The 23452-nt window shown below is 34.7% G+C and overlaps 1 protein-coding gene across 1 annotated transcript in view; it reads left to right on the top strand.

The window, feature by feature from the left end:
- The window catches only part of IL1RAPL1 (interleukin 1 receptor accessory protein like 1), a gene marked incomplete at both ends in the record, with an annotated part of 598003 nt that overhangs the window by 79267 nt on the left and 495284 nt on the right, over positions 1-23452 (top strand). The gene's annotated exons all lie outside the window — the stretch shown is intronic.

Raw genomic sequence — 23452 nt, 5'->3', positions numbered from 1 at the left:
CAATGGTTCCATCATTTACTGTTGAATAAACAAATAACAATATTTCTGAATAAATTACTTTGATTTGGGATTCTTACTGAAAACAGCTTGACTTCATCTGGATCTTCAGTATTTGCTTCTTTTAAGCAAACCCACTTACCTTGGCTTGATAAGCCTTCATTCTGCTGATCTGTAAAACCTTTTAGGGAAGCTGATTTATGGCTGATTTATGGTTAGTGGTCAGTCTGTTAAATCAAAGCCCTGGTTTGTGTGTTTGCATATCTGTGTTTTCACAGCTGATACAGGGCATGTATTTCCATCAGGGCAGTTTGGAGTATTGAAAACTGACCAGTTATTACATTTTATTACTCTTTATTACATTATATTACTCTTCCTCATAAATAAGACGTTAAAATATGTGAGTAATCTTTATTTCTTTCAATTTCCACTTATAAAAGCACCAACTTGAAATTTCTATAAGATTTATGGGGTTCTGATTATGATTTCTGTAAAGTGTAACTGACTTCAGTAGAGACAGCTGGATTTTTTTTTTTAGGGATGTGTCTTGGTCAACTAATCAAATGGACATTTACAGAAGTAAAAAAAAAAAGAGCTGATTGTTAGTAAAACAATGATTCTTACCAATAAAATCATAAAAATATGATTCTTACCAATCTCCTCTTTTCATTATTCTCTCTTCTATCCTACCCTCACTTACTATGCTTTATGATTATTAGTGAATTTTTGCCCTTCAGTCTCTGGTTAAGAAACCATTTGAAGAATATCAGTGAAAAATAATACACTAAATATTTGCAAAATACTTCATCTTTGTTCTTAATTTTAAAACTGTAGGAAGTAGAAAATACATGCATGGTGCCAGATCTTCCTTTGGCCAAATCTTACTGAGCAGTTTTGAACTTCTAGGAATTAGTGAATATCAGTAGACTCCAATACACCCCATTCAAACCAAAACCTTGCAACCGGAGATTTTTTTCACCGTATTTTGTGTTTCATTTGTTCTTCAGTTATGACATTAAGGTGTCAAGATCATTAATTTTGATGCAAATATCTATTTACATCTCACAGAAACTTTTACTACTTACATGTAGCTATGGGCAGTTTCTTTTGCTTTCTATCAGCATTTCATTTATATCAACTAATTCAACTTGTAAAAAGTTTATGTTTGGGTTAGACTTTCACATTCAGGTCATACCTGGCTGAAGCTTATGATGGCATTACAAGAGATTAAATTTCTCTTTACTTAAAATGAAAACCAGAAATGAGAGAGAAGTACCATTTCTCAGTCTGCACTTGGCACTGCATTTCTTTGAATACAGTGCTGCTGTTTGGAATGCTGTGTAAACAAGTGGTGTCATGTCTGCATGCAGGAATCTGACCTGCACACCCTCAAAAACCCAGCAAGGGATGGAGCTGCCTCATGAAATACCCAAATGTCTTTAACACTGTTGGTCTTGTTACTCCAGTATTCATCTAATGGAAGAAATAGCTGTAGCGAAATAACTCAAGAAAAAAGTGTCTGTAATATGTTCAAAAATTATATAAAGGTGCATACATTCATTGTAGGGGTGCATGATGTCTCTGTTAAAGGATAAAAACATTATGGTGTGTAAGGTGAAGTTTCCAAAACTTTGGAAACACTCCTGAGCTCTTCTTTTAGATGACCTTTATTAGTTCATTTCTTCAGTACATAACTAATTTTAGAAAAAATTACACTTTGACAAATCTAGTTTTCATATTATGATAAGTTAATGAGTTTCTCTTTTAACTTGCTAAATTAACAGCAGCACTGCAAAAAGGATTACAATGGCATGATAAAAGCATTAATTTAGTCTTAAGTATTTAAAATATATTACTCAGAAGTAAGAATAACTATAAAAATAAATATCATAGCAAGATGAACAGAGCATTTCAGAAGACTGTTGCATATTCTTATATTTTGGAGTCTGCATGTACTCTGTAAATGTAGCCCTAAACTGTGCTGCCAATATTTGCATGCAAAAATCTATTATGGACTTGTTCATTCCAGTGGAAAAAAAAAAGAAAAGAAAAAAGAGGAAAAAAAAAATAAAAAAAGAGCACATCCATTTATTGGTGACCTTTTTTCCCCCTCACTTTTCTGCCAGTTGTCACAAAGCAGAGAGAATTCAGTCTAGGTAAGAAAAAATCCTTCTGTAAGTAGCTTTTATTTTTCTCCAAGGAGTTATCTCCATATTTCTGCAATATTTAAAGTACAGATCACGTAGCTCAGCCTGATCAAGCCCTATGAATTAGGAACACCTTTTTTCCTGTTGCATTCTTGCAGTGCTGCAGTTCAGGCTTTCCCAGGACTGCACAGGGGTGTCTCACTGGATGGAATGTGTAAGACGAGACCATTTTGTGTCTCTTTTTCTTGCCAGGTCATAGTAAGGAAGGAGGATCTGCCTGTAGCGTAGTCCTGTTGATTTTTGAAATTAATGAGGATCTGGCCAAGCTGCCTGTCCTTGAAATAATATTGGGAAAGATATAGGTAAAAATTAAAGAAAATAAAGGTTCATTTCTTTTCTCCTTTTCCCCCACATTATTAATATGCCTTTTTTTCCCTCCTGTGAATTAGCTGCAAAATGCACTGTATACCCAACATTCACATTTCTACTTAATGAGTGGAATTCCTTTTGTGTTTGAAAATGTGTTTGCTTTCACATTGGAGAGCTCTCAACAGAGTTGCAAAATTAACTAAACTGCAACTGCTCTGCCAATTAAGTTTCAGGAAATTGCATGTGGTTCTGCTTTGTAAAAAATTTTCAACATAATGCTGTTGCAACAGTATAAAGGTTGTTCTCCAATTTCAGCTGTCATGATCACCAACTTCTTTAAATGGAGGAGCTCTTCATGCTTGATTTGTTGATAAGTTTGCAGCATTACTGTACTCTTCATGGCTTTGAGCAGTTCTGTAGAAAATAATGAGATGTTTGAGTTTCATTATGAAAGAAAAACCACAGCCCACAGGTCTTGAACTGTGAAAAGAACTTCCCTTACTGGTTCAGGGAGAAAAGCACCCCCTCTGCTAGCCCCCAGCCTGGCCATCCTGGTTGGGGATGAGCAGTCTTGCCTAGATGTGCCTGTTCAAATATCTAAACATCCCCATTTTAAATTTAGAGGCATGGAAGAAAAAATCACTGTTGCAAGATCAAGTATTTTATTTAATTATAAGCATTGAAATGTTTGTATTGTTATGCAGATTGGGAAAAATCCTTTTCTGAAAAGGGAAATGTTACATTCTTATAGCTTGAAGTGTAAACAAAAATACATTTATATTAATCCTGTCAATTAAAGATTAAATTTAAGAGTATTGGTTGGGTTTTTTTAGGTAAAGTTGATATGCACATTCAGATTAAGAGAGAGTTTTAAATTAGGAATTAGATAAGTAGAGGAGCAAGGCATTGTTCCTCAGAATACAGAATCAAATCCTAAACAAATAAACGAATTTTTAGGGCACAGCAACAAGTTTCCTGGAATAATCAATAACTGTGATGGTGTAGAATGTCTTAAGTGCTATCTGCCTTGTTTTGTCTATTTATTACTATGATATATTTGTTCATTTAGAGGTGAGTATTGCTTGAAATAATCTTTTCCAAGTCACAGACTATAGAACTGATATATCTGTTCTGTCCCCTACAGTATGGAAATACTTAAAGCAATACATTATACCGAAATGCTTTATCTCCAGTGCTTTCAGTACTACTTGCTCTGTGCTTTCTTGAAGTATTCATTAATTAAGGAAGCATAATGCAAATTATTGAATTTCAGACTAAGACCAAAGTAAATGAATGTACCTTTAAAAGGAGAAAAAATGCTATTATTAGAACACTTCTTAGTTTATTTAAATTATTTGCATAGCTGTAATTAAGCTATAGTGCACTTCATTTCTGCATTAAAATTAAGTAGAATAAAATTATCACTTTTTAATAACATCCAATTAAATGTCATTAATGAGAATTTAATCACCATGTTTCATATTAGATATAATTAGCTAATGATCTGTAAATCTTTATGAAACACACCTTAACAATATAACACTTTACATAATAAAATAACCTAACTAAGCCCAAGAAGTAATTAAGATGTCATATGTGCCATATTTCACTGTCCATGAGAGAAGACAATTTAAGCTCTAATAAAATATACAATAATAAATTTGACTTGCCCTGCCTCTCTACCATTATTTAAGCTTTTATTTGGTACTTTTCGTTTAAATTACCTTAATGGTCTTGTATTTCTTTGCTTTTGTGTTTTGATAATTTGTATTTCTCTGCTTTTGTGTTTTGATAATTTGTGGCAGATGAGGAAATAGCATCCGTTGTGGGTTTCTCCATTAAACTATTGCGTAGACTGTGCTGGAGGTGTTGGCTTTAGTTATTTTTTGGTTTGTTTTTTACATTAAGAATTTTCACCAGAGAATTTATTTTATTAAAATAAAAATTTTCTAAGAGAGAATTTTGTGACTTCTGGGATGAATTTTCTCAGATTCTCTGGGTACAATTTCAAAATCAGTGTGAAAAAAAAAAACCTTCTATTTAGTTCATTGTGTCAGTGCTACTATAGGATTTCAACTTTGATGACGCTCTGACCTAAACTACCCTGCAAGTCTGCTGAGATCCTGTCATACTTACTCCTGTTTCTTCCAGTCAGCAAAGAAAGACAACAAAGCCATGCAAACCCTAAGAAACCAAATGCTCACACCTTATTGCTATTTCCTTTCAAAATAAAAAATATTAATGAAAAGAAAAAAACAAAAAAACAAACCTGTTGAAATCTGTTTGTTAACTTGGCCCCTTCATGTTTATTGAATTTTGTCATCTCTATAACTCAGATATTTAAAAGGTGTCTGGACGTGGTCCTGGGCAATCAGCTCTGTGTGGCTCTGCTTGATCTCCTGAGACACCTTCTGACCTCAGGCATTCTGTGATTCTCTAATTGCTTTGGTTCCACCTTGTTGTGAATATCTCCTGCACTATCAGAATTTCAACATGAGATAAGCACATTCTGTCAGCTGTTTCTGACTGGGTGCTGTGAAGCACCCTGTAAAAACTGAGAATCTTGGTTGCTTTTAATAAGATGCACCTGTTCTTGAAGCTGACCCATCAAAAGAGCCCTTTAGTAAATATATTGCTATCAGGGCAGACTTTGCATTGGTATTTAATTTTAAACCTCATCTTTACCTACTTTTATTCATTGATTTATCTGTCTTTGGAAGCTGAAACAGAAATTGAGTCTTTCCTTTGCACATGTTTTAGTATGTTATAAAGTTTTACACTGCATTACTTACTTAATAAAGATTTAGAGAAGTAAAATTGATCCAGACATGTTAGACAGTTTTTAAAATGTGTATTGTTATTTCACTCATGTAAAGCCTTGCTTAGAAACTCTTAGTAATCATAATCATCAATATTAGTCTTAAACAAAGAGAGCAATGATTTTCTGGTACTATAAATGATAGCTGAAAATCCCTGTCATATTTTATATAATTGAAAATTATTCTCTATTAAAAATTCTGAAGATTGATTCTAAATACTGACTGGTAGAGCATGAAGCTACATTTAGGAAGAAAAGAATAATCAAATTACTTTTTAAATTTTTGTCTCAGGATAAAGCATGGAGTTTCTCCATTATTGCATTGAAAGAAAAATATTTTTAAATTCATGCATTAGTTTCCCTCCTTATAAATATTTTGTCTGTAACTCCCACATCTTAGGAAGTGCAGCTATATGAAACTGAAGGTGTACTGCTAAAATTTCACCACTTCATAATAATTGAATTGGATGTCTATGTTCTTCAGGTTTCCATTCATTTCATACTTCAGTCCAAACTTTAAAAAAATTAATTGTTATGCTTTTATAAATGTTATGTTTGGATTCTCAATTACAAAATGTTATATTCTTTGATTTCTCTATGATCCTCCATCACTATCCTCAGAGATCTTTTATCACAGAAAAAAGGTGCAGGTAGCAATTCATTAGAGAGCCTTGCTAAAGTTGGTGCAAGAGGATTAGCATGTGAAAAGAGTGGTCCATGAAGGGAAATTGAAAACAGAGTTTATAAAAACCCCTGTCTTTGGGAGTCCTTGGCCACCCAGGGCTGGAAGGGCTGACGAGGTGTGCTGGGATGGGACTGTCCCTACACTGGGATGTTCCACCAGCTCAGGACCAAGATCTTACCCCTGGGGGTAAAAGCCCAGCACTCAGCCCCCTCCTGATCCTGTGCCTGGTTTTGGGACTTTTTATTTCTAACAGCTGAGAATCTTCCTTCTGTGAGGTCAGGGAACGTCCTGTCCTCAAAATATGGTTGTAATCAGCAATCACTCAGTTGAGCGTGTGATGATAATCATTCGCTTTCATCATGGATTTCCAACACGAGGTCAGACTTTTTTCTCCTCCAGGCATTTGAAGTGTGCAATTGTGTGCATTGATTAGGGTAAAGCTAGCTTTGTGTACTGTGAAATGTTTGAGAAAATCTATGAAAGGAAGCATTTCTCTGGTGTGGAATACATATTTCACCTTCTAAAAATTAAAACGGGGGAAAATACAGACACCATCATCTATTACAAATTATATAAATGGGGAAGACTGATGTTATATAGTTTTTATTGGAAATGTTTAATTCCTAGTAAAGTTTAGCCAGAGGAAATGAAGACAGACATTCATAATTATATGTGTGAAGAAAATCAGTGTAAGATGGCAAACTGCACAACTTTGATCCTTTCATTTCGCATTTCTTTTGCATAAATGTACTTTTGCCTTTTCATATGTATTTCTGGGGCCTGAACTTCTAGTTCCTCATGGGAGATGGAGGATAGGATATGAGGAATGGTGCTGGATTCTACCAAGCCAGAGGAGAACCCGAAGTTTTTGGTGTGAGGTGTTTGGTTTCCAGTATGAAGAAGCATATGAGATGAAAGGTGTGAGAATACACCATAGTATGTGTGGTAGGACATAAGCACTGCTGGCTGAGTCAAAAAGTAGAAGGATATTTGGCAATATCATATTTTCTGCATAGCAATATGTGTAAATTTGTTCGGTGTTCAGTGGAAGTTAAGGTGTTTCTAGAACATCCAGAATTATCATCCATATGCTCTGCAGTTCAATGTTCTGCGTAATCCAGAGATGCCGCTTGTTTGTTGATTTTCAGCTGCACAGTTAAACCAGCAACGTGACTGGGCATCAAGTTTTACTACCTCACCAAATAATTTTGAGAAGATACTAAAAATTAAAAGATGACGAAATGTTTAAAAACCATATACTTTAGACTAATTCAAATTGGGTTTTTTGGTTGCAGGTATGATAATGTCCCAGCTGCTCATTAGATGAGGCATATCTCTTGACATAGTGGTAAGGAGGATATAATTTCCATCTTTAGTAAGTGGTAGCTGCTAGTGAATACTTTCCTTTTGAAATTGGAATGTTTCAGTTTCTAGCTTGATTCTTGTCATTTCAGCAAAGTAGTCTTCAATCCTGCCTAAAGCAAGACTTTCAAAAAAATACACATCTCTACCTTATTCTCATTTCCCTATTCTGGGAGTTTCAACAGAGATTAGTCAGGACTATAAATCACAGGGAGGAATTAGTAGGAAAATAATTGCACTGGCTAGCCAAAAGTCTCTCAAAGAGGCTGTGTACCAGAGTCAGGTAGAGAAACAGACTTGTCTTTTTTAGCATTCACGGTTTGTGAAAATTTAGTTTGGGTTTTCTTCATCATTCTTCTGAGGGTCACAGCCCCTCAAGTTCATTAAGAGCCAAGTGTCTTCACCAACCTGGTCATTAGATGTAATAATATTTACTTGAGTTTATTAGAAATTAGTTTAAGACTGCATATAAGTTGTGAGTTTACACAGCAGTCCTAAAAAAAGCCCCAAAACGAACCAAACCCAAAAACCTCATATTGATTTATGTGGAAACCATAAAGTTTAGATATTTTGTTGTCAATTTCATTAGGTCCTGCAATGCATTTGTTACCTGGCAGGTAGTAAATCTTTACTCACTTTGAATTGTAGGCTCAGACTTCTGCCTTTTCTCCATGCCATGTCTATTAAGCATATTTGTTTATTGCACATTACCGATTTGGAGTCCTGCAGTGTTCATTAGGAGATAGGAATCTGTCTGGGAAAAAGACTGTCATTTTAGCATTCTTGCACGAGTTACTCTCTAGGAAGCAGTTTCTGATGTTGCAAATTAAGTACTGCTATAGCATGCATTTTAAGTAATCAGATCCACTCAAAACTCTATCTGAGGGATGTTTCTGAGTCATAAAATGCTGATGGCTGACTTTCATTGAAGGTTTCAGCTTAAGTACTGTTAGTCTTTTTTGAAACCTCACCTTATATTTAACAGTATCTGAAAAAAAACGAGACTTTGATTCGAAGACTAAAAACTCTACTAATCCTTGAGAATCATATGTACAATGGAGCTTTCAGATTGTCTATTAACTGAGTGGCAACTTTATAATAAAAGATTATGACCAGGAATAGAAAAGGACACTAATCTTCAGCCCTTTCCCTGTGCCAATTAGGAGAGGTTGCTGTGAAGGAACAGTCTTGTATAACCTTGCCAGGAACATGGATTCCTTTGCTTAATGTAGATTGAATTCTTCTTACACAAAACAAGTACTTTTCTTCAAACCAATGCTTTTTCTGAGGCCATTATGAAATGGCCTCCCTATTCAAGTGAGCTCCATAGATTTTTATCTTTTTTTTTTTTTTTTTTTTTTTTCCTACAGCACTTTAAGTCAATAACATAGTGCCTTTAAGTAAAAATGTATCTTATATTTTGTTGTGTGTCTGTTAAATTGATGAAAGGGTTGCAAGCAAAGTGTCCTGGACATTCTTTACTGCTGCCCCCCTACTTATTTTCTTCAGTGTTCCATCATAACTGGTATTACATGCAATAACAATCAGAGCAAAGAGATTTTATTGTTTCCTTTGTGTTGCAAGTGTCTGAAGCCTAGCTCTCAAATTCTGTAATTCCAAAGAAACACTTGTCTCTAGCCTGGGAGGAGGCTTGCTATTCTGCTCTCTAGTAATAGTGCTAAGTTGTTCATAGTCACTTAAACATAACACTTACTTAGCTTAATAGAAACAGACAGTTTTGATATTAGAAGAAAACCAACATTTGCCTTCAGGTAGGTGGACCTTTCCATTTCTGCATAATAGTGAAATTACCTGGTTTTCCAAGTGATATCTGGAAATATCTCCTCTTATCTCATGAATTTTGTAACACATTTCAAAAAGATACCATCCTTTTAGTGAAACAAAGAGTTATGACATAATGTTATCTCAGTAATTTGTACTTGCTGTATATTATTGCAAAATCCCAGTGTATTTTCCTAACGGACACTTCTAGAGCGTTTAACCCAGTGACCTTTCACTAGGCTTTTTTTGTGTTTGTTTGTTTGTTTGTTTTGTTTGTTTGTTTTGTATTAATGTCACTATATTATTAGCTACATAGAGATTTACTCTGTACAGTACCTGTGACCCTTTCCATTATGGGATATGTGTGGTTAGTTTCCACAAAGTTGGTATCCTTTCCCAAAGCTTTGTCTGTTCTCTTTGTGGAGAGATCTTTAAGCCAGAAACAGAGTTGCCACGTTCTACCAGCAACACACAGGATTTGCTGGAGCTTGAAAACTTTTGCCAAGGAGTTTAATGCTGGGGAGCCCTAGAATGCTTTTTTGAGATGCAAGAATATTTGTTAATGCTGCTTGCCACATCAGGGGTTGTATCTATGAGCTGTGATGTTGTGCAATCCAGCTGAAAAACTCTACATATTTTTAATTGCAGAAGATCTTTCCAAAGTTTCGAAACCTAAAAAGTTTACAAAGATGTCAAAGCTCAAGACAGACATCTCATGATGTCTGAACTTTGTTGTAGAAATGATGACTTATTCTTCCTCAGGAAATTTACATATAAAACTTCAAAGGATTTTCTATAGTTTATATGTTACTTTTTTACTGATATATTTTTCTAGATTCAGTTATGAGGTGAATTCTTCTTCAAAAACTTTGTTGAAAATTGAGAAATTCTCTCTAACTTGTATGTGTTGCAGCCTATTTCTTGTCCTACTTGTTTTTTGTAAATGATCTGTTTCAGAATCCCTTGCTTAATTTGTATGTGCATTAAAGTTTAGTTGTTAAATTTTGCAGAATAATTTCAGTATCAAGTTATTCAGAGAGTTATTGTCAGAAACACATATATTTCATTAATATGTTTATCCTGCTGCCTTTTCTACTTTGGTCTTTCTAGGATCTCTTTAAAGGAAACTATTTATACAGGAGTGGGCAGATGGGAAAGAATACTTCTGATCATAAATTTTGCTGCTCTATGTATGCAGATTATTGATTGCACATGAATGTTCTGCGGCAGAATGATTTTTTTAGACCACATATCCTTGATGTAGTTTACTTTTCAATTAGTTTAGGATAAACTAGAAACAAAAGCAGAGGAAATCCCTTGAAGGAAAGTGAATTAACAAGTTAGGCATGAGGTCAAAGAGAAAGTAAATGTACAGCCCATGGGCAGTTCAGAACCATCCTGGAGAACAAATACGAGCATGCATGGGTGCTCCCACATATTACATAGGCAAAAAAAAAAATTAAAAAAATCAACCTTGAGCCAACAAGGTTGAAATTAAGTGGAAGAGAGAGAAGTACAAAGAAAAACATGTTGCATTATTCTTAGGTTATTAGTGTATTTGTTCATCATTAGGCAAATATAATTATATTTTTAAAAAGTTTTTCATAAAGAAACTTACCTTTAAGCCTTTGTTCTCATTTCAAAACCTCTAACAGAACCTTATTTTCTCTTCCTTTATAAATATACTCATTGCCCAAAGTATTTGTAGTGGATGTTAAAATGACATTTAAAAGCACTCAGTTTTCTTACCTGTAGTCATTGCATAATGGGTATAAATATCAAATTATGTTTAATCAATATTGTATAGCTGTATTTTTTTTCATGAATTACAGACTTTTGGAAATTAATGTTAAGAAGGGGGCTGGAGTATAAGTCATTTAAAAAAATCCCTTAAAAATCCACAAAGCCAACCAACCAATTTAAAATAGCAAACAATAAGAACAGAGTAAAACAAAACAAAAAAATCCACTGCCCAATGAACAAGAACAACCTTAAGTAAGAAAGTAGAATATATAAAGTTAGGTATAACAGCCCTTTGATATTGCATGCACATTAAACTGAAAAACTGATTGAAACATAGTTACTTTAGAATCTCAGATTCAGTCTAAATCCCCAATATTTGAACCATCTCACATTTTGAAAACAAACAAACAAACAAAAACACCAACCAACCAAACAAAAACCAACCCAACAAAACACAACAAACCAGTTTGGAAAACTGAGTTAAGGATGTTAATTTCCTTTGGAACTGTGAAGTGTGCATGTTTTTCTTTCCTCTAGGGATTTGCCTCCAATTTATCTGCTAGTTTTACCTAGATCTTCACTGCCCTGGTGAAACAAAGAAGAATCAGCAATGTTTAGAATCTTGTATGTCAAGTATACTGTCAGAACTTGGTTCTGGCAACCTCTGCTCATATATTTGCAGAGCCATATTTTATGAGTGATTTCTTTATAGTGTGCCGATGTCTTGGTGATAGTAAGGAATAATCAACTGCATAAATATAATAACAGCCTCCCTGTGAACATCAGTGGTAGAACATATATTGACTGCAGCTATTTGGAATCCTAGACGGAAAACAGAATATGAACTTTAATGGTGAAAACAGAAAATGATTTTTAAGTAATTTTTAATTCACTGATATTTTTTTTTTTCCCAAGGATAAAAAATTCAGAAAGCAAAGCCAAATTCAGAAAGACTGGCATTAGGATCTCCCCCTGATTCACACTGATTCTGCCCTGTGTCTGTTTTCTCTTCAAGTTTTTTTGTGATTACCTTGTAGGTGGTTGCAGATCCTTTCAGTCTAGAGGGACCAGAAACGTGTTCCTGGATCCCTTATGAATGACTGTGGCTCATTTGTTTCCATATTGGTCTAGCTTGAAAAAATGAAAACACAAAATACCAATAACTTTGTAGTAAATCTTTTGTTGCTGAAAACACCTCCTGTAAAAAGTTTCTACCATCTCTGTCTTTAATTAAAAAGAACAAAACCACACTCAATCTATTTGTGAAAGGTCCAGAAAGACTTTACTGAAAATGCAATTGGAGCTATTTTTGTGTTAGAGCATTATGTGCACTGTAAAATAAAAGAGCTATAGAAAATAGGTACAGAAATTGATCTCTCATGTTAAAAATAGCATTAAAATTAAAAAAAAAAATCAAAACTGATTGCTTGTAATCTAGTTTATGTATGGGGAATTACAAAGTACACAAGTTTTACATGCCCAAATCCAAATAATGGATTGGTGTTATAGCTAAGAGTAGCTAATAAAGATTCCCTCAAAACTTAGTCTTTTAGAATATGTCTTCTTCTGGGACATAGAGTAGTGGTTTTTTACGACACTGTATAAGTTAAAAAACCTTTTAACTTATGTCTGGGAATTGAACCAGCATAAGTCAAAGCCTGGTTTTAAAAAAAAAAGTCAGCATGAAAATAGAAAATTATACATCATTTCTTCCCAGGGGATGAGTTTCCGTAATGAATTTATGATCAAATACACTTTTTAAAAGTTTTTTTTCTTTAGCTTTGCATCATTTTGAGTAAAGTATTCAAATACTGTGGTTAGAATCACAGAAAATAATTTCACAGTAGGAAATTCAGAAATTCACTGTAAATTCAGAAAGCTTAAATGCTTGAAATACTGGAATTATGGTAGGAAGAGTACACAAATTCCTGTAATTATGGAATTATTCTGAAGACTAAGATCAAGAACTAGATTTGCAAGGAATTCAAACCTTAGCAAAAATCCCTAGCAATATTTTGTTACCTAGTGTTTAATTGTAAAATGAATTTCTCTTTCATGTTGCTGATGGCAGGCCACTGGGCAAATTATAAGGAAGGAGCAACATACGAAAGGACGTGTTTTACAAAGCTAAATGAGCTGCAGTGTTGGTGTGACAGAATTAGTGTGTCTATCCTTGATGCAATATGTACACTCTGCTACATAACATCTCACTAATTAAAATATTGATATTTAATAAATGCATCAAAATGCCAGCAAAGAATATACAAAAAACATATTTTATATTTAAATTTATGATAGATAAAAGGTCAGTCGGCATAATTTTTGTGCCAGATTTATTGGTAACATGCTGTGCTTCTTACAGAATAAATAGAATATTCCTATCCTTGAGTCTAATTTTGCTTGCAAATCCTTTTAAAAATACTTTATTTCAGTGGACCTTGCAAATCTCAATATGGGAATTTTGACATTTCATCTACTTACTTACATGGAATTTAGAGCTCCTTTATGATTCCTACACAGAAAGAAAATTCAAAAGGGAATGATCCATAATACCTGCATAGTTAACAAACTGTCAATCTCAACTTCTCCCTTCTTTTATTCAGGTATTTTAGACATTAATAATTGGAAAGCTGGTACTGAAAGTTCTGGAGAGCCATGGAGTGCCCATTGATCTGCATTTCACTCTGTGAAGTAGAAGGGCAGAATCACTGATGAGTTGTTCTTTTTTAAATCAGAATTCCTAACCTTCATTTCTCACATCCTGTTCTCTTTGTAGAGTAGGTGAAGACTCGTGCAACCCCCTATAGCTGTATAAAAAAGCATAAACAAATCAGAAGTTACGTACAAATCATTAAACTGTAAATTTTTAAAGAGAAAAACTGTCAATTTATTTAGCATTTATTTAAACCTCACTGTGCGGTTCTGATAATGTTATTTGAGATTGGAAGCCAAGTTGTGAAGCTAAGAATTAAGCAAGGAATTCAGACAGGAATTACAAACTCCCATTTTACCAAACAACTTGCTTTACATAAATGTGTTTCTGTATATGCTAGGATCATTTCTTGGATCCGAGACAGAATTTTGTAACCTAAGAGTAAAAAAGACTAAGGAGTTGATTGAGAGTAAGTCACAATATTCCATAATGCTTCACTGTGGTGGTTGCAAGATGCCTTTGGGAGATGGTTCACTGCTCCTTTTTTTTACCCCCTTCTACTGTGGCTGAGATATTAATGTACTTCAAACCCTCAAGATTTCATATAACTGAGTGATATTCCACTAACCAGTAGTAAGTAAAATTTAAGGGCTTTTTTGAGATGTTATTGACTTCAGGGACATCCTTATTATTTCAACAGAAAATATGATGAGAACATTTACACTGAGCTGGTTTTATGCCGTGTCTTGAAATACCCACCTGAAAGTTGTTTATATTGTCAGAGGAATTCTTAAGCCTAAACAGCTGACACAGGGAGAAGATTTCTTATGTTTTGTGTTATTTTCAAAATAAATTGTAAGTAAAAAATGATAGAAAGTTATATTAGTTTAATCTCAAGCAAAGAGATTTTCTCTTTTTCTCAATATAGTTGATGAATATAGTAATTGCAACTTGAACAAGTAATAATTAGCAATTCATTCAGAAAACTGGGAAGAAAATCTCTTTTCTGAATAGCAAAAATTTTGAGGCATAAAAGAAAAAAAGTACATCCATGCTTGATCTTTTCCTTTTAATTATGCTTTTTTATTTCTATAAATATATTTCTATTGATAGTGGTTTAAATTGTGTGTCATGACACTTCTTCAGATCCAGTCCTCCATATTGGCTCCATAATTCATCACCTAGGAGGCTAATTATAGCATTCACTATTTTAGCCCTTGTTCTCTTGTGAGGAGAATAAATGTTAACACACATTGCAGCTTGGTCTTAAGAGGACCAAGATTCAGACAAATCAGATGGATCACCTTCACAGGTAAAATCTAATTATAATTATTTTAAATGCTCAGGATATGAAGTGAACATGCATAAATTTAAGTGACTTTAAACATATGCAGACTATCTCATGCAGAATTAAAATTACTTTAGAAGGGCTCTAGTTCATTATTCAACAGAGTGAACTGCATCTGGGCAGTTACTTTAAATAATAAATATCTCATATTCATGAGTAGAGATTGTGGTGCTGATGTGGATGCAGAGGGACTGAAGGAAGCAGAGCAGAACTCTCAGGATGCTTCACACTTTATTCTCCAGTGTCCTGCCTGCACAGCTTGGCTTTGTGGTGAGGCTGCAGCGAAGTCACTTCTGCATCTTGACAGGTAACTATCAACCAGCTTTAAGTTAACCTGGGAATAATTCTTAACATTCATAACATTTTCCCTTAAAACTGAATTTTTTATGCCTTAGTCATCTCCTTTTAGATGTTGTGGAAGATTGTCCAGGTGAAATGGATAGAATGAGATTGCATATGTGTTGTCAGAGGCATGATTTAATGTAAAACTTTATTTCCTATAGAAAGTAGTATTGCGGTTCTTTTCTGCTCACCATTCCATTTAAATGCCTGAAAAGCTCAATATCTTTTCCATAGGTAAAATTCAGTATAAAGTTGAAGAGAAAATATAAGCAGATAAATCTACACTGTCAGAGATTTTCAGAATCACGTGGTTTTTTAGAACTGAGTTTCTTTTGAGGTAGTTTCTTTTCACTTTGGGGAAGTCTAATTCCGGAAAAGACAGGCATGCAAAATTTGAGTTGTTTGGGGTTTTTCTTTCTTCCCCCTAACCCTCATAATAGAAATACTGACATCATGATAAATGAGCATGCAGTCCAGAACAGCACATTTTGTATATAATTTTTGTTGAAATATCAGTGTTATAAATATCTAGTGATGAAATAAGAGAGAGGTTCAGGTGTGTATTTAATTGTTGAATTTTTAAAGCATCTTTAGAAGACTTATTTTTCTAAAATTATTAAACTATGAAATGGAAATCAGTTTTTGTCTACTCTCCAAAAGATGCTGCATTTTGTTCAATCACATCAAAGAGCTTTCAGAGTATTTTCTGAGAGAGGTTATGAACTGTCATTATATTTTGAGATTTCATACTTTGTGTTTGAACAGATTCAAGTAACAAGAAAGTATTTGTGACTCAGCTGTAGACTCCCATTCCTTAGAGATGCTGTTGTTCCCAGTGGGAGCTGTCATAGCTTGAAGGTTATTGTACCCACAGAGGATTAATCTGGAACAAAATAGAGAATGTGATTTTTCTGTGGTCTTGGTCACTGCAGGACCACCAACATTATCAGTTAGGCAACTACACCCATACTGCTGGCAAATATATTTGTGTGATGCTTCTCATCCCTTCTTATTTATGATGTTCTTATTTTTTAGTTTATCCAGTCTTCACTTTTTCCCCATGGGTGATTGTTCTTCATTTCACTGTTTCAGGAAATGGGAAATTTCATTTGTATTGTTACCTTGAAGATATGATCCATTCCCTGGAGTTTTCAGGTTTTGTAGAGACTACTCGGTTCCTTTATCTCTCAGTTTTCCTCACACATTTTATCCTCTTTATCCTTTTTGGTTGCTATTCTTTGCATTTTGTCTAACTCTTCTCTAGGTTTTATAAACTATGGAACCAGGCATCACAAAGTAAAACTTACACTTAATAAAATTCAAGCAAAAAGCTCCAAACACCAAATATCTCCAGTCAAGCTTGAGGATACTCAACCTCACTGGGCATACCAGTCCTCAATACAAATTGATGTGTACCCATGGCATTTTCAACCCCTGACTTTTAAGCAAATTTATCAAAATGCAATGAAGGACCTCTGAAACTAAGTGCAATGATTTTTTCAAGTGTCTGTGCTACTCTGAGAAAATGCTTTAACTAAAAATTAATGTGAGAAGGATAGAACAGTGTGGCATCTGTCCTATGAGGTGAAACCAGTGAGGTGCCTTCCCAAGGAGAGGTTTTGTTCATTATCACTGGATTTACATGTAAACTACTGTGATGACATAAGCAGAACACGCTCATACACTGCTGAATTTTTACCCTCCTAATTCAAATGTAGATGTGGTGAATCATTTGCCAGTAAAAACAGAATGAAAAAAGAGCACCAATATTTTCATGGTGTGTAAATGCTGGCTAAACATTTATCTTGCCTCAGTATGTTTGGTTAGTGTTTCAGTGAAATATACTTCCAGCCAAAATATTATAGAGCTTAAAATTTATTTGGGGGGTTTTGTATCTTTTTTTGCTGCCTTAGGATTTAATGGAAATATAAGAACATTATGAAAATACTTTGAGAACCAGCCAAATGTGTCACTGGATATAAACAAAGTACCAGAAAATTCCACAAAATGTTGGCATTTTTCCTGAACTTTAGGCAATAATATGTACAATTTTCCTTTTAATAATTATGAAAGTAACTGTAAGACTCATTTATAATTATGACATATTTCCGTGGGATTTCTGAGATTCTATGCAAGAAAATAGTTCTTTTCATAGGCAGAGCACTCACAGATAGTCAGCACTTTGCTGACCTCACTGGAGATTTCAGTGTTTGTGTAAGGTTAAAAGCCGACAGTTGAGCTTTTAAACTTATACTAATTGTTACTTTAGTCACAATTTTTTTTAGTATTTATCCCTACAATTATATATAATTATGTACATTTCGCTTGTAATTACTCTGAAGTATTGGATGAAATAAGGTGAAGCATTTTTCATAATTGAAAATTTTGCAGCTTTGTTCTTCAATCCTAAATTGTACCAACTTTTCTGAAATAATGCTCAAATACTGAAAGAAAACTTTTTTGCTTTATTCATCTTAACAGAACAACAAAAGCCTGAGTGGAGTTTACTCCACAACAAGCAGTGGAGTAAAAATCAGTGTAATGCAGAAGAAAAATTCACAAAGTCCACAAGACTTCTTCCAGTATGCTCAAACACACACACACAGACACACTCAGTGGAATATCTGCTTTTTGCTCAGTGTATGCATTAATACCTTACAAAGGTAGTCATTAATTAAAAAAAAAAAAAAAAAAAAAAAAAAAAAAAAAAAAAAGTGCAACTCTGGATTCATAGTGAAGATTTCTTAAATTAATATTTGACGCACAGAAAGCTCACACTGCACGCTGCTCATACTGAAAATACAATTTTTTAAAGTGCTGTTTGATTGTCAGTATATCTGTTTTTATTACATATTAGTGTCTTTTGAATTTAATTTTAAAGTCACAATTACTTTTTCTTTTTGACTAATCTCAACAGATTCCACTGATAGTGGAAATAACATTAAAGATCTGGGAACTGAGAAAATACACCAACAATATTAAATTATATGAAGGTCCCAAAGTGCCTTTATTATTCTGACAGATGGAGAATAAATATAGAAATCCTGAAATTAGAAATTTGATCATTTACATTCCAGACAGGGATTTATAAATTATGGCATCACAATAGAATAAATATATAGTCACCTTTTCATTCCTCCTAAGCCCAAAACAAAGTGAGACTAAGGAGTTCAGATTTTCCTTCCACTTCATAATCTGAAATGTATTCCAAGGAGAATATAGTGCGGTATAATTGGAATTGTCGGTGAGATTTGCAGAATAATAATTACTGCTTTTTAAATTGTTAACCATTAGCGAGTCATAGGACATGTCTACTTATTCAATGTGCAAATATTAAATTAAAAAATATAGATTATTAAAATAATAGTGGGGATAGAGAGTAACCTAATTCTTTTTCTATGGCAATTTAGAATTTACTGATAATAATGAAAATATCTGGAAATTTCTAAGGTTTTCATGAGCATTTAGGCAAAGCAAAATGCCTATGGCAGGGTGATTATGGGATTTAGGTCAGGTTTTGTGACTGTTAATGCTGTGAGGATGAAGAGTTTGCTAGACTTGAGGAGAATATGCTTTATGTTTCATAACATTTACTTCAGCCAAGGAAATAAAATCCATGGCATTTCTCTTACTCTGCCGAGTACTCCAAATGTATAAATAAAGAAGAAAAAAACTTTTATTTCATGTCTTTGTACCCCCCTGACCCTGAAATGGAGTGATTTAGGTGAAAACAAAGAAATGAAAGTTAACATTTTGTCTTTGTGAAAAGCTGGTGTGATGCAAACCTCTTGGCCTCCTTTGGATCAGCAGTTACTGATCCAGTTTGCAGCCACGGCTGCTCAGATGGATGCACAGGTTTGGCAGGTGTGCAAGGGGAATGTGCACAGTAAATACCTAAGCAAAATTCAATTTGCTTTGTAATTAAGCAGGACGTTCTCTCCTCACCTTGTTTCTTCTCCGTCTCTGGCACAGGGATTAGTGCTTAACTGCTGATTCACCTCAAGGCAGCTTTACTCATTTGGGGCCAAACAGGTGAGCAGATTTCAAGACAAATAACAGGGAAAAGATGCAGATTTATCCTACTTAAAAGTTATCATTCCAGCAGTTGTTTGTTGGAAAGGTCTGACACATGTCAGAGGCATCAGAACCTTGGCAGGGGTTTTGTACAGGGATTCACTCCTGCCTGTCCCAGGACAGCCCAGCTGACCAAGGTGTGAGCTCGGGGCAGGGCACAGCTGGTGCAGTGGGAGCCCTGGATGGCTGGAGTGTGACCTTGTGGGGCAGGAAAGGCTTTCCTTGGGGCAGACTGAGTCTAGATTCAAGCATCTGAACCAAAAACATGTGAAAGGAGGAAACAGACTCTCCTGTGCTGTAAAATAAGAGCCTCCTACCCTAAATAAAGGGTGGCACCTTGCAGCCAATGTGTTCATATCCTCACTCTCTGTGTACATAATACCAATGACAATCTGGTGCATTAGATATCAACACTATTAATAATGAAATATTATTAATTGCAGTCATCTTGCTCTCTTGCTGTACTTTCCCAGGCCTGATTTCAGCAATTCTGTATTTTTGCTGCATTGTCTCCCTGTTTTCCAAAGCAAAACCCAGCCCATCTCTGTAGGGTTGCCATGGAGCTCCTTTCCCACAGGAGGGGAAGGTTGTGTTGTAGGAGACTCCTGATTTCTTTCCTGTCTCTTGCATCCATGAATACATCCCTCTGAAGTGGGAGGGGAGTCTTGTGGGTTCTAGGAGAGTGGCCACAGTGAGGGGTGGAGTGATGTGAGGAAATGCACGATGTTTAGGGGAGTGAAAAGCAACCTTGGCCCTTTTCATGTGAAGTGGATTAGAACAGGAAGATATGGGAGACATCCTTCAAATCCCACTGGAATGCTGAGAGAGAAACTTGAGCAAAAGGAGGAGACAGGGTGGAGATAGCAGTCAGGAGGGTGGGTCTGAGGGGGAGACCCAAGCAGAGAATGGGACAGAAAGGACTGATGTTAGTGGATGGGCATGGAGTAGTGCCTGGAAGAGGAGATGTGAGCAGCAGCACAATTATTGGAGCTGGTTATGGGGAATCAGATGCACAAATGGGGCATCTGGGCAAGTGAACATGGCTCAAGGGATTGGGGACAAGAAAAGAGGAGAAACTATGAAACAGTTTATGTAGAGAGGAGGTGTTTGGGTGAAGCGTGTAAAGCAAAATGCCCGAGTCTGAGGCATTTTGGAGTGGAGACTTGACTGAAAAGTCAGAATAGATAAAAGAAAACTATTTCTATTTGAAGGCAAGTCCACAGTTAAGAATTTCTCTGATGTCAGAAAATACATATTTTTCAAGCAGTGTCTCACTATGTAGTTTAGAGGCTGTAAATTGCTACTCCTGTCAGTTTCTCTGTTTCATATATCTATCAATAATAATTTGTATTTTTAGTCATGATTAGTTTGACATATTTTGTCCAACTATTTCCTCTTAAGATCATAGAAATTAAATGTAAAAGATGTAATAAAATAACAGATTAAATGCTGGTTTAATTAATATTGTAGAAATACAAGAAGTCATTAGGAGGTTCACAGCTTCAGTTCTGCTGCATTTGGATACTTACTATAAATATTTCATAAAAGCACTAAATCTGTACAGATCTGAGTGGTCAGTATGGTCTAATTTGAGCTCCTGCATGCAGGAGCAAGAAGTATATTAGGAGGAGGCATTTATAAAGTACCTGACTACAATGGAGTAGGAGCATGTCAGTAAATAACTCGTAAAATAAGAAGTCCTTCTTCATCTAGGGGAAAAAAAAAAAAAAAAAAAAAAAAAAAGGAAATAGTTACAGGGTTTTGGGTTTGCGTTGGTGATTGATACTGAAAAAGTATCAAAAAGAACCCCAAAAAACAAATAGAGATAGTTAAATTAAATATTGCCCCGCAGAGCTAGATTTTGTCTCTCTGCCAAAGTTCCTATATGAGTACCTTCTCAAACCCACCATTTTCTCTGTGCAATAATGAATGAGTTTTTATTTTCAAGTTTTGAACTTCAGATCTGGAAGTCTGATTAGTAACCAATGGGAGCGTATCACTGAAAATATCAAGTGCTTGTTTTAAATTTAGACACCTGAAATTAGAAGACACTTCTGATTTTCTTTCTGTGGTTCTATTTCTTTTCTGTAGAATGGGATACTGATGAACCCTTGTCTCATAATGGTGCAGAAATAAAATTATTGATAGCTATGTGGAGTTAAAAAATCTGATGAGATATTGCAATTTGCTTCCAGAAAATGATTTGAAGGGTCTAACAATAAAGAGGAAAGAGGATATTGAGTGATTTGTCATTAAACAAGTACCACCCATTTTAAGATTGAATGCAGCAGGTTTCTAGGGGAAAAAACAATATATTAACATGTCAATAAAACATGCATGTGCAAAGGGATAAGAATATCCAGGACTCAGTTTAACAATACTCTGAGGTTTTTTAGAATAGTTGGTTAGTATCTAATAAGTGAATCTTTACTCATAGTTTGAGATCAATGGAGAAAAAATTAATTTCTCCTTTATACAGGCACAACTAAAGGCACAACTGAGCAGATACCTATATAGCAGAGGGAACTGCTAATGCACCTTTATATATCCTGAGTCCATTGACATCCATGGGAAATTTGAAGCAAGTTAGTAGTAAAAGGATTTCACTCCAAGAGATCTTTTATTTTTTTTCTGATTTTAGACACAGGAATTAAACATTTTATATTTTAAATAAATAAACAAGACTGTGTCTTGGATGCTCTGGGGTAAAAAAAAAAAATAAATTCATGTTTTAAGTTTTTCCATTTTTAATAATTTCTTATTCCAGCAAGAAAAACAGTTATCTTTGTATACAGCTCTCTTTCTTTAAAATACAGATAGATGGTTATTTTTTTTCCTTGGTTACCTACAGTGTAGAAAATACAGGAAGTTAAGAATCAGTGGAATATACTGTAAATATTTGAATTGTATGTGCATTGAAAAGAAAAAGAAAATAATGATAGATATTTCAAGCCTGATTCTGGAAATTCTATACACATACACACACACACATATATACACACTTTTATTTACAGCCATTTCGATTTTAACAGCAGACAGACCTACCTTACATGCTTCCTGTCTCCCTCCTTTCCACTTGCCTCACCTGGCATAACTTTTAGCAAGTTTTGGGAGCTGGTTTACCACCTCTAAATTCCATGCTTCACCTGATTTTTCCATTCCTCACCAACTGTGTTTGAATGTGGTGATTTAATGAACTATTTTTGCTTAATGAAAGATAATACACTGATCAATTTGCTTAATTACATAGCACAGAAATTTGTAAGGGTACAGCATCAAGCCCAGCATGGAAAGTAACTGGCTCTGAGATATAATGATGGAGATCCCAGTCTCAAATATCACCAAATGGCAAGTGCTTTCGTTTTCCCACTGATATGTGTGAAAGAACAAAACCAATCAACTCATCAAGCCCACAAGCAAAATACAAGATAGTTGCTCTATTGTTCAGCAGAGCCCTTAGACACATGATTCAAATTCTTCAGCAAAGGAGTCAAGTGCTAAAGTAACTGGACAAGTCCTTTTCCAAACCCGAATCCAGCTGTCTACTGCCCAAAGCATTTCTCATCGCTCTCTTTCACAGAGGAGGCAGTTGGTTGTGTAGACCTTCCTGCTACAGGAAAGTCAGCATTTTGTTTAGAGTTCTGATAATGTCTGGCAAAACTTTATGTTTTAATATGAACTGATCTAACTACTACCTGATTAACAAAAGCTTCTCTAAATATTGAAGGTTTATATTTTTCTTTCACGGTTTCAAAGATGTTTGAAAGTGGCATTTCACTATTTCTTCTTTTTAAAAAAGTACAGACAGTGCTATTGTTTTTCCAGCAAAATGTTTTGAATTTGTTGAAATTGGACAAAAGAGTTACCTATGTAAATTAAAACATGAAATGTTAACTAGAGCATAAAATAAATAAATCACATTAGTTTGTAGGGAGACATTTTTCTGTCACTGTTCGTAGCACATGAAATTGAGCAGAGCATGTCAGAACAGTACTGATTCTGGGAATTGTATCTATTCAGCACTTCAGTGTTCTAGTTAATTATTTAAGAGAGAAAAGAGAAAGAAGAAATGGAGCTAAGACAATGCCAATTTCTTCACTGCCTTGAGTGCAAAATAGTAATTAGTAATCTA

Source organism: Zosterops lateralis (genome assembly GCF_965231275.1).
Source record: "Zosterops lateralis genome assembly, chromosome: 2".
In the NCBI taxonomy this organism is placed as follows: Eukaryota; Metazoa; Chordata; class Aves; order Passeriformes; family Zosteropidae; genus Zosterops; species Zosterops lateralis.
Note: the sequence above shows the minus strand (reverse complement) of the source record. Positions and strands in the feature narration are given on the sequence as shown.